This window comes from Ursus arctos, unplaced genomic scaffold (genome assembly GCF_023065955.2).
Source record: "Ursus arctos isolate Adak ecotype North America unplaced genomic scaffold, UrsArc2.0 scaffold_32, whole genome shotgun sequence".
NCBI lineage: Eukaryota > Metazoa > Chordata > Mammalia > Carnivora > Ursidae > Ursus > Ursus arctos.
Window position 1 is genome coordinate 6,566,255 of NW_026623008.1, and position 15,041 is coordinate 6,581,295.

General features: G+C 51.2%; 1 long non-coding RNA gene across 4 annotated transcripts; it reads left to right on the forward strand.

Annotated features, from left to right (window-relative positions):
- The first annotated feature begins 1,450 nt into the window (after positions 1-1,450).
- On the forward strand, positions 1,451-11,906 carry LOC113270541 (uncharacterized). Of its 4 annotated transcripts, none has more exons than XR_007190625.2 (5): positions 1,451-1,723; positions 5,496-5,699; positions 5,879-6,189; positions 7,517-8,884; positions 11,129-11,906. It is a non-coding gene; the product is annotated as an uncharacterized LOC113270541 (long non-coding RNA). The 4 variants fall into 4 exon arrangements; XR_003321867.4 differs by having other exon boundaries at positions 5,517-5,699; positions 5,879-7,172; XR_008956739.1 differs by having other exon boundaries at positions 5,517-5,699; positions 10,532-11,906.
- Positions 11,907-15,041: the final 3,135 nt, after the last annotated feature.

Consider the following 15,041-nt stretch of genomic DNA (forward strand, 5'->3'; position numbering starts at 1 on the left):
TGTGTGTGTGTGTCTGCTTGTGTGCAAGCCTGTTTTCTTTCCCACTGTTGTTTAGTGGGACGTGGATGCAGACAGGGCTGGAAACCACAGGCCTTGTGGTGACAGGGGAGCCAGACACTCGCTCCCCAACCCTGTTGGTGCCTCGTCCGTCCCCAGACAGTGACCCAGGATCCGACCCAATCGCCCAGGCCGCCCTCCAACACACTGTACATGTCTAGCTTCAACTCACCGTGCGCTTGAAGAAAGGGATTCTTTTGTTTCTTTTGGATTTAGGTGGTTTTAGAGGAGCTTTCTTGGGGATGAGGTGGGAGGGCTCTGTTTAAATATAACTTGGCTTCAGCATACAGACCCACAGAAAGCAGAGTCTGGGTGAAAGCTGTTTTTAAAACAATTTGAGGAGAATCTGTGGATGATTCTCTGGGGCTGTGTGCTGGTCAGAAGGTAGTTTTCCACTAGTGCTGGTGTCCTCCGTGTACAGCCTGAGGTGACAGGGGCTGAGAAGGGCAGAAACACAAGAAAGTAGAAAGAAAGGGCTTCCCAAACTGTAGCATGAAGTTTAACTCTTATCAGTCACCTGTAGGAGGTGGGCATTATTATGCCCAATGGTAGAAATCATGAACTCAAGGTGCAGAGGGGATCTGTAACTCCCCCAAGATCACTCAGCAGAGCCAAAGTCCGGAATCAAATCTGGCTCCTAGTCACATGCTGGATCCTACATCACACTTCATTCTCTCAATGAACAGTAATGATCTAAACTGCCCAGCACACGGCTGATGGTCAACAAGTGTTTCTTGAATTAATCAACGAAATGGTCTCTCACTGATGGCAGGGGTGTCATCATCACTGTATCCCAAGGGTCAGCACAATGCCGGCCAGGAGTTTGGGAACAGCAACACTTCATTCACCTGGAGGGCATTTACTTAGCGGGGTCGACTGTTTGAATCCTGGCTAAAAATCTGAAAGAACCACAAGCAGTCAAGAGAAGTCCCAAGTCCTTGTAAATCCAAATCCTGACTCCCAGAACTTCGGAGTTCCCAGAACTCAGTCGGAGTCTGGTTACTCTTACTTACAACCTGAGCCACAAACTTTGCTTGCTGATATAACAAGCGCCGGTTTAGAAAGGAGGTGGCCTGCTAAGGATGCTTGGGGGTAACAATGTGGGAATTCAACTAGCATTTTCAGACGGGTGGGTGGCATTACGGATTCAAGGAGGAATGGCCCAGGGGAGAAGTGATGGAAATCAGTCGACTCTCGGCTATCTGCCCTCAACGTAGCTCCGAGAGAGCCAGACGGAACTGCAGCACCTCCGGCGATTTCCCGCGTAAAACGAAAGGCGCGGCTGCAAGCGGACCTCCGCCGCGCTCGCTCACAGCTTGGTGTTTAAGAAGTGCACAGGCGCCGTCTCTGCCGCCCTGTCCGCCTTCGTACCTGCGGGTCCGCGGAGCCGGTGTGATGTCACGCGAGCGCCGCGGGGTGCGTGACGTCATCCGAGCGCGCCTCCTGCCTTGCCGAAGCCCTGAGCGCGGACTGGCAAGGGAGTTGCTGTGGAGACGGTGCGTCGAGCTCCGCCTCCGAGACGGGATGGGAGGAGCGCTGGTCAGCTGAGCTTGGGGAGGTTTCGAATGCGCGCAGAGGGTCCATGGCGCGTTCGCCAGGAGGTGGCCCTGGCAACCCGGACGCCCTCGCGCCTTGGAGGACAGGCGATTCCCGAGAACCCTGAAAGGTAGAGTCAGAGCCCAGAATGCAATTTGAGGGGCTTTTTCACCTAAGGTAGTAAGTACCGGATGTGCCTCTGGCCCAAGTAAAGTAGAAATTCAGACTGCCCTAGACTGGATCCTGTGTAGGGCTGGAGGCCCCAGGGAGGCTAAAATTTATCACTTAAGCAGCGTGGGGTGGAGAAGCAGTCTGGCCCAGGAGCCTTAGTGTCAAGAGCGACCTAACCCCTTTGAGTTTCAATTTCTTCTCGAGGAGATCTTTCCCATAAGCATATAAATATATTATTTCTTCCTAAGAAAACCTTTACGTGACTCTACTTCTCCCTCTAGCTCCCAGCTCATCTCTCTCTCTCCCTTTTTCTAAATATCACAGCTCCTTCAAAGTGTCTGTATTCGCGTCCCTAGTTCTTCCCACTGTACCCTCTCCCAGCACACTCGGTTTCCTCCCCGTGGCCACCTCACCTGCTCTGTCAGCAACATTTGAAACAGTTACCACCCTGTCCTCCAGGAAACATTCTCTTCACTTAGCTTGTGGGACCGCACACTCTTGGTTTTCTTTGATTTTTTTTTTTAAGATTTATTTAAGAGAGAGAGAGCAAGGAGGGGGAGGGCAGAGGGAGAGAGACCCTCAAGCATACTCCCCGCTGAGTGCGGAGCCCTTGAGGGGGGCTTGGGGGGGCTCGATCCTAGGACCCTGAGATCGGGACCTCAGCCAAAATCAAGAGTTGGATACTCAACTGACTGAGCCACCCAGACACCACGTATTCTTGGTTTTCTTACTGTATCCCTGCCTCCTGCTTCTCCATCTCATTTGCTGGTTCCTCCTCAGTCCCCTGACCTCTAAATGTAGCAGTGCCCCTGGGACTAGCTCCTTGGACTTCTCTCTCTCTTTTCACTTACCATCTTAAGTGGTGTCATTTATTTCCATGGCCTTAAAGGCCCTCTGTTTTTGCCGATGAAAACCTGGACCTCTCCTCGACTCTCCGTGCTCGAATGCACAGCTCCCTGTTTGGCATCACAACTTGAATGCCTGGTAGGCAAGCTCAAACTCATCGTGTTCAGAACGAAGTTCCTGACCTTCCCCCACCAAAAAGGGGCTCTACCTGTGTTCATTGTAATGACACCGCCATCCTTCCAGCTTCTCAGGCTCCAAACCTTGAGTTCTCCTTCACCCATATTTAGTCTGTCCTATGGTAAATCCTATTGGCTTTTTCTTCAAAACTTATTCAGAATTCTGCCTCCACTGACACCATCTTGGACCAAGTCCCCATCATCTCGCATGGATTATCATAATGGCCGCCTCACTGGTCTCCCGGAGTCCACCTTTAAGCCCTCTCCTCCTCAGTATGTGTTCACACGATAGCCTGAGCAGTTCTGTTAAAAGTCATATCATGTGGCTCCTCTATGAAAATCTTCCAAAGACTCCCTTCTCACTGAATAAAAGGCCAAGTTTCACCATGACCAGAAATGTCCTGTGCTACCAGCCTCCTGGAAGCTGGCTGAGCCCATCTCCTAATTATGACTCCTTACTCACTTGACTCCAGCCACACGGGTCATTTGCCAGGCTTATTTCTGTTTCTGGGACACAACTTGCTTTTACCTCTGCAAGGAACTTGTCCTCAGATAGCCCCAGGGCTCTCTCCCTCACCTCCTTCAAGTCTTGGCTCTAACGTTCCTTACTGAAAAAGGCCTTCTCTAACTTCCTGATATTGGGGGGAGGGGGTGCGCAGAGGGAGGGGAAAGAGAGAATATTAAGCAGGCTCCACGGCCAGCATGGAGCCCAATGCAGGGCTTGAGCTCAGGACCCTGAGATCATGACCTGAGCCAAAATCAAGACTCGGACGCTTAACTGACTGCGCCACCCAGGCGCCCCTCTCACCTCCTGTTTTTGAACACTAGTCTGACTCCGCAGTCCCTCATTTCCGCTGGGCTCCTTTGCATTTATCGCCTTCTAATACACCATATAGTTTCTTGATTTTATTTGCTGTCCTGCTGCGCACGAAGGCAACGGTTTCATCCCCTTTGTCGTTGCTGGAGTCCCTGTTCCTGGACAGAAGCTGGCATGGGAGAGGCGCTCAGGAAGGCTCTGTTGACTGAATAGATGCGTTTCCAAATGGGGCAGTTAGCGACTGAGGAAAAGAAGACAGTGGAGGAAACTCACACACACACACACACACACACACACACACACAGGCAACAATAACAAAACGCAGAGTGTCTTTAGTGGTTAAGAGCCAGAGCTGTAGCGGCTCCGGTTCCAGTCGCGCCCTGCCTCTCAGCTACTTGGTGACCTTTAGGAAATCTAACCTTTCGGAACCTCAGTTTCCTCATGTGTAATGTCGTTGAAACAACACGTCAGCCTTTCACCCAACGATGTGGGACCTCCCCCTATCTGAGCAGCAAGCCCCTGCTGGCGGCTGAAGGACACTGGACAGTCTGAACGCACCTGTTTCTTCACCCCCCCGGAGTCTACATCCCCAGGAAGGGGTACAGACAGTAGCCACATAGCCATCCAAATAGATGATTATTCACAAATCGTGGCAAGTGTGATGGAGGAAAAGCCACGTAGTGCTGAAGGAGGGGAGGGGTGGGGGAAGCGCCCCTGAAGGAATGACTTCTCAATTGTATTAGCTCAGGCTGCCGTAACAAAACGCCGTGGGTTAGGGGGCTGAACAACAGAAATTTGTTTTCATACGGTCCTGGAAAGTAGAAGTCCAAGGTGTCGCAAGCTTGGTTTCTTCTGGGGCCTCGCTCCTTGGCTTGCAGTGTCCTCACATGGCCTTTTCTCTCTGCACCTGTTCTCCTGGTGTCTCTCTAGGGGTCCTAATCTTCTTACAAGGACTCAGGTCAGATTGGATTAGGGTCCACCCTGACAGCCTCATTTAAACACAATTACCTCATGAAAGTCCCTATCTCCCAAGTACAGTCACGTTCTGAGGTACTGGGAGTTGGGCGTCAGCATGTGAATTGAGGGGTGGGGACACATAGTCCATCTGATAGCATTATTAAGATGCAAAGGAAGGAGAGCCGGGACAAGGGAAATCTTCTAGGCAGAGGGGAAAATATGTGTGGAAATTCTGTGGCTGGAAGGAGTGTGTGACAGGTTGGAAGAAATGACAGGCCCGAGTGGCTTGAGCTCAGAGTGAGGGGTCTGGGTAGGAGACACACGGGGAGTCGAGGGAGCAGAACGAACAGGGCCTTGGAGACCACGGAGGTCTGTTGCTGGTGATGGCGGGATAAGTTGTCTTATGGAAGGATTACTCTGACCCCAAATGGGTTGGAGGAAGGCTACTCCCAGCTCCAGAGTAGTGGGACTACCTGATGCAGTGCCTGGTCAGCTGCTCGAGTTAGGGCTTGGTAAAGAGTTATCGGTTGGTTGAGCGTCTGCCTTCGGCTCAGGTCGTGATCCCAGCGTCCTGGGATCCATCCCCACATCCAGCTCCCTGCTCAGTGGGGAGCCTGCTTCTCCCTCTCCCCGATTGCGCGCAGTCTCTCTCTCTCTCTCTGTCAAATAAATAAAATTTTTAAAAAAGTTAACAATGGATATTTTTAATAATGTCTGCCTCATACAGTTGATGGAAAGATTGAATGAAAATAGCCCAGGAAGGGACTTCATAAACTGAGGGAAAAGCAAACATAAGAGCCCACGAAGGATACACATGCAGAAGTACTGAATCTCCATATTTGGGGTGTTGCATGTAAGTTAGTTTAGTATAGTTGAGGCGGATGTGGTTTATGATTAAAATTGAAAGTTTTATTTTTTTTATGTTTATTTTTAAGTAATCTCTACACCCAACACAGGGCTTGAACTCAGAACCTGGAGATCAAGCGTCACATGCTCTACCGACTGAGCCAGACAGGTGCCCCGAAAATTGAAAGTTTTAGATGAAATCAGTGCAAAGGAGAAAAGGTGTAAATGGAGCAGTTGAATGCTTATCCCGTACATCTGTCTGCTGGAAGCCAAAATACAGTGGAAATGATTTGGTGAGAAGGAGCTTACATCTTTTTTCTTTTTTCAGCTTCAGCCAAAAACTTCCCTTAGGTGTACCCCTGGGGGACTAATACACAGCAGGTACTCCTAAAAACTTTGGGGCAAAGGGGACAGTCAGGCTCTCAGTAACAGTGGTGTTAGATGGCGAGAGGCTTTCTCATTTTATTCCTAGATTTCAGTGTCAGGAAGCGGCAGCTGGTGTGACCTCCCAGCCACCTTGAACTTGAGTGGGGACTCTACCCTTTGATGATTTAAGGCAGCCAAGACTCATTGCCTCTTTGTGTTGGAAGGAACCAGGACGAGCATTTCGTCCCAATGGCTAAAGAACAATGACTATCCTCTTGGACACTCTGGACCAAGCGTCATAACCTGGGGGTGATAATACGCCAGTGATGGGAATGTACAAGGCAGTCCCCCCATCCTAATTTTGAACCGGATGAATCGTTAGAATCTGCTGCGTGCGGTTGAGCCACGTCTCCTCTTGTAAGTCCTGGTCTGGCCTCAGGGGCTGCACAGACCCTGATCCTTCCTCTTTATAGCACCAAGGATTTGGCAATGCCTGTGTGGTACCCTTCGGAGGCTCCAAGACTTCTGTTCCCAAAGTAACACACCCTTCCAAAAGTGTTCTTTGCATAGCAGTGCTTTTATTGAATATTCGTGTGCGTAAGTCTTTGCATACCTGGCTTGGGATACATTTCTACAAATGAAGCTCTTGGGACAAATGGTACATTCTACAGCTTTTGCTGTATATTTCAGATCACTTTCCGCAGGGGTACTTTTGTCTCCCCGCCCACAAGTGGTTTACAAGAGAGCCTATTTCCCCACATCCTAGCCACCAAATGCGGGGAATTTTCATTCTTTTAATCACTGCCAATCTGATAAAGGAAAATGATTATCTCATGGTTGCTTCAATTTGCATTTCTTTGATTATGGGTGAGGTTGGACATGTTTTCCAACCACATCCTATACTTTTGCAATCAAGTTTTGGAGCTAACTGCGGGACCTTACATGTATTCCAGTTACATTTTATCTTGTTGGATTCCACCAATCATTCTTTCCTGTTGAGATAATTTGGATCCTGATTCTCTAGTTCCAACGTGCTGGCCTTCTCTCCAGTCTTGTGTTATTTGCACAGTTGATAAGCAGTTATCTTTGGCTTTATCCAAGTTGTTGATAGAATGTTAAAGAGTTTAGGGGCCAAGGACAGAACTGTTTGGCAAGCCACTAGAGAAAGCCGTGGAAGGACACCGTCCCATCTGCCGTTCGGGTCCACCTCACTGTGCCCAGGAGCCACAGACGGCGGATGGAGCCTTCACCTGGGACACAAGGCGAAGGCCCAGATCCCAGCCTCGCCACTAAGGAGCTGTGTGGTCTTCAGCGAGTAGGGTCCCCTTCAACGGAGATGCGCCGCGTGATGAGCTGATGGCCCTTCAAGCTCTAGCAGCCTTTTCGTTGCTATTTTGTCCGTAAGAATTTCTTGAGAAACTGTCGAACTGTTGTCACAAGTCATTGCACTACGGCAAAGTGCTCACCCAATTCACTAACCTAGTGAAAGACATTCCTTCGATAGTCAATATGGACCCTCATAATCACCCTTTCTAAATGCTGGGCAACCATTCATTTGATTATCTGCTCCAGAATATTGCCCATGATCAAAACTAAGTTCACTGGCCTTCAGTTTATCCAGTTTACACCCACACACACACACACACACACGCACACACACACACAGTGTACTATTACTACTATATATACTAAAATATATTTTATATATGTATACATATTTTTTTTAATTTCTTTTTACATTTAGGACATTTGCCTCGATTCTCCATGATTCCTCCAAGTACCCTGAGACATCAGAAGCGCTCGAAGCCCCCCACCACGGCTTGTCAGGTCTCTCACCCAGGTCCAGTTTTCTATCGTACGGAGATGGAGCAAGTCCCTGGGATGGCCTCCCTGCTCCCAGCGCGGACAGAGGGCCCAGGGTGTTGGGAGCAGGCTTAGCCAAAGCGGGCAGAGCATTGCAAGGAAAGAGTTTGAATGGCTTAGCTTGAGGGCACAGCGGGGTCTTTGTGGGCCGGCTGCTCTTTCCACTAGCTGCAGAGACAGCCCTGGGGGCCTGGGAGGGCGGCCTCTGGTTATTCGGCTTGGGGCTTCTTGCAGAAACGAGCACCAGCGGAATCGTCTTCAAATGAAATGACGGCCACTTTCTTTGAGCTGCTTCACTATCAAAAACCAGACGACTGTTCTAAGGAAGAAACGCTACACATTAAGCCCGTGGAAACTGTTTAAGTGACGAAGCAAATCAGCCAGACCTCCGGCCACCGGGCTTCTTGACCCGCAGGCCTGGAATGCCGTTGTTGACCTACACCTCGGCAATGTGCCACTACACTGCGCACAACCACAGCCGTGGCGGGTTGCGTGTGCGGGCCCGTTCAGACCAGCGGTAGTAGTGACGGTGGTACCGACCCTCTTCCAGGAACCAGGCACTGTTCTGAGCGCTGTGCACCAACTAACCCTTGGAGGGAAGGTGCTGTTTTCACTCCATTTTCCACAGACTGGTGAGACGGAGGCGCAGGAGAGAGCGGAAGGGACCTGCCCACGGTCACCCATCTTGTGCGGGACAGAGCTGGACCTAGAACTCAGGCAGCCGGGCTCCCCGCGCTAGGCTCCAGCTGCCTCCACAAGTAAATGAGGAGAAGAAAGGAGCAGCTGTCGGTATCATTTCTCCCCCAGATGGTGAAACTGCTTTACGAACGGTGGGCTCCGCTACGATGGGGTCGCGAACCCGCGCTTTCATCTCCTGAATGGGCCGCGTGGAAAGGCAGGAAGGGCAGGGAGGAAAGGGAAGTCGAGGGCACGAATAACCTATAGCCTGGGTGCACAGCCCCGAGGGATGCCACATGAGCCGACAGCGAGTGGGTGACCCCGAGACCCCAGTGGTGTGACACTGGACCCCAGAACCGAGACTGTGACCACGCCCGTTTCGGGAGGCAGGCCCTGGCTCTGCGGCCCTGGGGCTGTTCTTCCAGGATCGGGATTTTGAGATCCGTTGTGGTAACCGCTGGCAAACCGCCGTGCCACAGGCCCCGCCAATCGACCGGCTCCCAGTATTGTCTTCCAGTTGCTAGACTACGCTGCTTTCCAGTACATTATTTGGGATACAAAAACCTAAAATGTAAGTAAAGCATTTTAATACAAATAATTTCAACCGCAACAAGGCAACTGGCCCCTGATGAAATTGGCAAGAAAAGGTAATGAACTCATTTCGATTGACATATTTAGAGACCCTCTTGCCAAATCCAATTGGCAGCTTCATAATTATGGAAACATCCATGTTATTTCCACTCAACCAGGGTTAGGCCTGCTGGTATCTGATTCAATGTTTACTTCATGAATGAGGTCAGTCCCCAGCACAGCTGGGGTTTTAGCAAAGGAATCAGAGCTGCTGGTCAGCAGACAGCATTCCCACTAGCATCTGCCCAGAGCTGTGGGGGCTCGTGGGGCAACCTCACGGCTCACCCAAGTTAGCCCCTCTCTCCGGCTAGGGTCTGGGGCCTGGCTCTTCTCCCTGCTCTGCGAACAGCTCCCGAGGTAGCAGTCGGAGCCCTGGCGACAGCCTGGGCATGGGGCGATCACGTCAGGTTTCCCACAGCCCAGCCGTTCGCTCTAACCTGCCCCCTTCCTATTGCGACATCTCACCCCTTGTGAGTTTCAGAACTGCCAGGAAACAGGGTAGGGTTTTTGGTTGGTTTTTTTTTTTTTTTTTTTTTAAGTATTTATTCCAGGATGGCTCCATTTGTGGGGTGTGAGAGTGACTCAGAATGCCTTGCAAGCCACCTCCAAAGGTACTCTGGCCCACAGGCCCACATGGCCTCTGGGCCAACTCCCCACACTGGTAAAAACAAAAACAAAAGCTCACAAGGGCTCAAAACACTCATTTTAGGAACACGCGTTGATGGAGTGATGTCCCGTAAGTTCACAGAAGTTCCTGGGAACACTGCTGAGGGCAGAAAGGAGAGGGGGCGCTGCCCAGCAGTGACAGGGCTCGGTTCCAGAGGACTTTGGGAGCCACCCAGGCTTCGTCGGCGCGAGTCCTGCGCTGTTGCGTGGGGCGGCGACAGGGCGTGTGGTCGGTCGGAGTCTAAAGCGGCTCTTTCTCAGCCTGGCAGCGATGTCTTTATCTCAGAGGATGAGGTCCTAGGAGGCTCAGAGATAGTGATTTGGTTTGGATCCCAAAATATCTGTGGGCACCACGCACTGGAACAGTTTTGCCTGACAAAGTCGGGGCAGGGGTGGGGGCACCTGGAGCGGGAGATGGTTTAGGAACTGGAGACGCAGGCGGATCTGATGAAGACCCTTCCTCCTTCTCCACGTTGACAAAGCAGAGGGGGTGGGACGCCGCACATTCTCACCTCCCAACGGGCCAGCGGCTGGTGATACGGACAGTTGGACACCATGGAGGCGGTGCTGTCCCAGACATAGAGGGGTGCGCCATCTCTTCCTCTGACCTCAGCAGAGGTCGCTTTAGGATGAAGACTCAATGCTCTTTTATCTCAAGGGTCAGTCTTGCTGCCACAGATTTCAAAACATCTCTTCCCCACCTGAGGGTCGGCAGCCCTGTAGGGCTCAAAGAGTCTGATGCCATGTGGTTCAGGTCACTGCTCTCCTAGGCTTGCCTCCAGACCCAGGACACTCCCGTTACGAACCCCAATCCCCAAACCTGTGCTTGCCGTCCACTCTGTAGCCTGTCTTATCCGTCCTTGTCACTTAAGTGGCCCTCTTAGCATCTGAATGACTTTTCCCTCAAATGTGCTTCTGGCAGATTTTGAAGATGGGACCCTTAACAAAGGTCGCTCCTTCGCTCCCTCTGGCTCGTTGTCTTCGCGCTCTACCACACCGGCTGGACGCACCAGGCACATATCCACTTCAGGACCTTGGCACATGCTGTTCCCTCCACCAGGAGCACTCCTTCTGGGTCATCAACACGGCTCCCTCCCTCCCTTCCTTGGGGTCTTTACCCACATGCCCACTCATCAGTAAGATCTGCCCAACCACTGTCCTCCAGGCCCCTCCATGCGTAATTTCCCCGCAAGCTGGTATCCCCATCTCGGCGCCCACTGCGTGTCTCCTTCCTTCTCTGCCTCACGCGCCGCAAGACCAGCTTCAGCGGGGAGGGATTTCTGACTCTTGTTGGCCTCTGTCGCAGCCCAGTGCCTACAATCGTGGTCAGCGTATCCATGCCACAAGATTTACGGAGTGTCCGCCGCACACCAGTGGTGGGGGAATGCTAAGTGCCCACGCTGAAGGAAACTGCGTGTCTCCCGAGTCCTGGGCAACACTGGAGGAGCCGGGCCACGGCTTGCCTCCCTCCCTCCTCCTCATCACCTCTCTGATTCTGTATATTCTGCTTTCCCAACAGACACGGGAAAGTGGGGTCCTTCTGGAGGAAGACGGAGCCTTCCATGATTTAGGAACACAGGTGTTTGCGGTGCCAGAGGCCAGCGGGTCCTGCATCCGTCGGAGCTCCTGGGAGGAAGTGCATCTGAACTGCGACCATGCTCCCCAGTTGTGAACAGGGCTGTGTCCCGGACCGAGCTGTGGGCGAGGCCGCCCGGGCAGGCAGGCGGCCCTTACACAGGCTTTCCAGAGAGAGCTGGAAAGCAGATGCCCGAGCCACAGGAAAAAGGATGACCGCCTGCAGCCAAGAGCCTGACTGGAAAGTCCGCGTAAAGGACACCTGGAGGAAGCGGGGGCCTCTGTCACCGCCTCCGCCCGCCTGTGACCTTCTTCCTCCCTCGGCCACCCCCCCAGAGGCGCCTTCCCGGAGGCTCCCCGCGCCTTGGCCATCGCAGAGCTCACTGCTTTCTCCCAACAGATCAGAACTCTTTGTCTCTCATCTTGTGTGCAAAGTCTTTTTGTGAGGTTGGGAGGGACCCAAAAGTAGCCTCTCTATTCCTGTCTGAGGGGAGAGTATTTCCAGGTCGGGGGCGCGGTCCGCGGACACGAATACCGGATTAGGCCTCCTAACCCCATCTCCGAAGCGGGTGCCAGCCACAGTTCCAGAATGAACCAGAAGCAGAGGGAGAGAGAGAAAAAAAAATGTGAATCAAGAGGTTTATTATTTTCTCCCAGTATTTTGAAACCAAAATTTCCACATTTTTAAGGGTTTGATGTCATAAAATTCCCATGTATGACTGCATTTTAAAAAACAGAGTCATTGTGTGTGTGTGTGTGTGTGTGAGTGTGTGTGTGTGTTGGAATGTAAGAGGCTTAGCATGTAACTCAGAAAACAAACTCCTCAACTCAGAATTGGAGAGGCACAGACACAATGGGCCACGACGCTGTAGCTTCTGCTACGATGAATTGGTGCAATGTTAAGACGGTCCCAGAACTGTCTGGAACTTAAATGTTAGTCTTCTGAAAAGAACCCCGGGATCTCCAAGTGCCAGCTGTTGTTATTCCAAGTGCAATAAGCAGGTTTCTATTTAAAACTTTCACACCTGGTACTTGAATAGTTCTTGTTTTCCAAAGGGTCCCCTCTTTACCTCGGATTCTTTTCCACCTTCTCTCTCCCATGTTAGTCTGGTTTAAACACCCAACCTGCCGGCACGAGGAGAAAGATATTTATAACACCTGTGTATAAAAGGAGCTGGGAAGTTGTGGTCTTGCACCTTCGCAGCCGAAACCGGACTCCGGTGGAGACTAGACAGCCCTCCAGCAGTGCTGGGGAGGGAGGGGTGGCGAGGGGCCCGGGGGATGGGGAGGAAAGAGTGTGTCCCTGTCTTTACGCTAAAGAGAAGGCAAGGCAGTTGCTCAGCTCCTTATACCTTCGCAGACGCCTCTAGTAAAAGCCCTTGGATGCCGCCCACCTGGGTCCCTGGGTGCCTGTTCTAAATGAACTCCAGATCTGTCACCATTGGCTTCGGGGGCACGGGGGTGGGGAACAAAGGAGCCCATGGCTTTTCTTATTGTCTCGATCCAAAGTCCTCCTCGTCTTAATTATGGAGTAAGAAGCAGTGAGGCCCAGAAACTTCAGGACTGAGGGTTTAAAACTATGGATTTTGTTCCTCTGTTTATTTCCCCAGTTGTGTAAAACGTCTCACTTCTGATCTTCAGAGGGTCCTCCCCCTCCTCCTCCCTCCTTCCTCCTCTTCCTCTCTTCTTCTCCTGGGCACCACCAGTGTTGGGGGGTGGGTAGGAGCAGCTCGGAGGGGACAGTGGCAGGGACAGAGGTGGGCTGCCGCAGGCCTGCCCCAGCGGTGAACAAGGCAGCTCTGTGTACAGAGGGGGGTTCGCAGATACAGGGATGTTGGACAGCAAGGAACAGAGAAATTCCAGAGATTTTTCACGTGCAAGCGGATATTTCCTTTGAGAGTTTCTAGACTAAATAATACTCCTTGTGTCTAAGGGACGGTGTATACTGCTGACCTGGCAATGTTCTCTGTGTGCGGGGTGAGCACAGGGAGCCCCTCGGCGGCCAGGACGGGGAGCAGAGGAAGGTGAAGTCGCCTGGATGAACGTCTTTCCTGGGCAAATAGTGGGGCTCGTCTCCCTCCACCCGACGCGACATCCATTTCAAATATGGAGGAAGAATTTGGTGGCCAACCTTGGGAATGAAATGGGCTGGACTTCAAAGAATAAATACACCCAGGCCTCTTTACTAACCATTTTCATATATATGCCCCTACCCTCTGGCAGCCACCGGTCCCTTTAGTACCACTATCATTTTGCCTTTTACAGAAAGTCGTATAATTGAAATCACATAGAGTGTGGCCTTTTAAGATTGGCTTCCTTCAGTTAGTAACGTGCATTGAGGTTTCCTCCATGTCATGATGGGGCTTGATAGCTCGTTTGTTTTGAGTGCTAAGCACTCTCTGGATGTAGCAATTTTTGTGTGTATTTAATGCCATGTTTTTAATGGGGGTGATATGATTAATAACTAGCATTATAATAAAATCTGTGATAAGACAGCAAGATTTAGCTTGAATAGAACAACCTCTATATGAGCCTTATTAATACGAAGGTTCTTATTACCCTTCTGGTTGTAATAAGTAAACTGGCAGGTGGGTCAGTGGGGGGAGATCCATAAAAAGACAGAAGCATCTAGAATACCAGCCAGATCAGAGCATACTGTACCGGCTTATAATGTTTTAAGTTCGTATATGTGAGGAGGGGGCAGAGTCATACTCTCAGCTCTTCATGTTGTCATGCAGAAGGAATTCCTAGGGGGACACCCCTTCTCTCCCCCCCCCCACTCCTTCCTCCCACCCATTCCTCTCCCAGAGGAAGTGGAGCCACTTTCCCAATTGGGCGGACGGGGAGGAACCGTACAAGCTCAGTATCCCCCCTCTCCTCCTCTGGGATCCCCCAGCTGCAGAGAACACGCTGGTTAGCTGGGCAGCTCTCAACCAGACAGGACGAACCGGCACGTCTGCTTTGGGAGTGCAACGTTGGCAAGCCCACCTGCCCACGGACCTAATAACCGACATCCCCACCTCCGTGTTCTCTGGCCCCTGCACCTGATCAGTTATCCCGATTCAAGTGGGGAGGACATCCCCTCCCGAACCTAATAATGTCATCACGGATACATTTTAAAAGGCTCTCATCGCATTATCAGCCAGATTCTTTCTGGTGCCAAAGTGTCTCTGCCATCATTGAGTCTGGTAACTTTGAAGCTATTTTCGGCCTCAAAGACAAGATTTCGTGAGCTGAAGTAGTAACTTAATGTGAAAAGCACTGGACCAGCCTGAGAGTGTAGCCAGCCTGCTTCCAGGGAATCATGTGATCCCCCAGAGAACTCTAACTACAAAATAATTTTAGACCACAAATCCAACCACCTGTGGCCTATACAACAATCCTATCTAGAAAGGTCTCCACAGAACCAATTTCAAACTAAATTTTCCATGAGAGAGGCGTCTGGGTGGCTCAGTCGATTAAGTGTCTGCTTTCGGCTCAGGTCACGATCCCAGGGTCCTGGGATCGAGTCCCGAGTTGGGCTCCCTGCTCAGCGGGGAGCCTGCTTCTCCCTCTGCCTGTCTGCCTGCTCAGCCTGCTGCTGCCCCGACTTGTACGCTCTTTCTCTCTCTCTCTCTGACAAACAAATAAAATCTTTTAAAAAAAATTTCCGTGAGAGAAAAACAAATATTAAGGCTCTATCCAATTTTTTGTCAGGTGTTCCAAAGAACCTAACTGTTCTCAACGGTTTGATACACGTGTTCACGCCTTGAAGTCCATCCCATGATATCCAGGTCACTTTGCAACATTGGAATTTTCTCGAGTGGAGGTTGAAACACCACCACAACTTCCTACTGCTGACGGTAATAGCAGAAAGT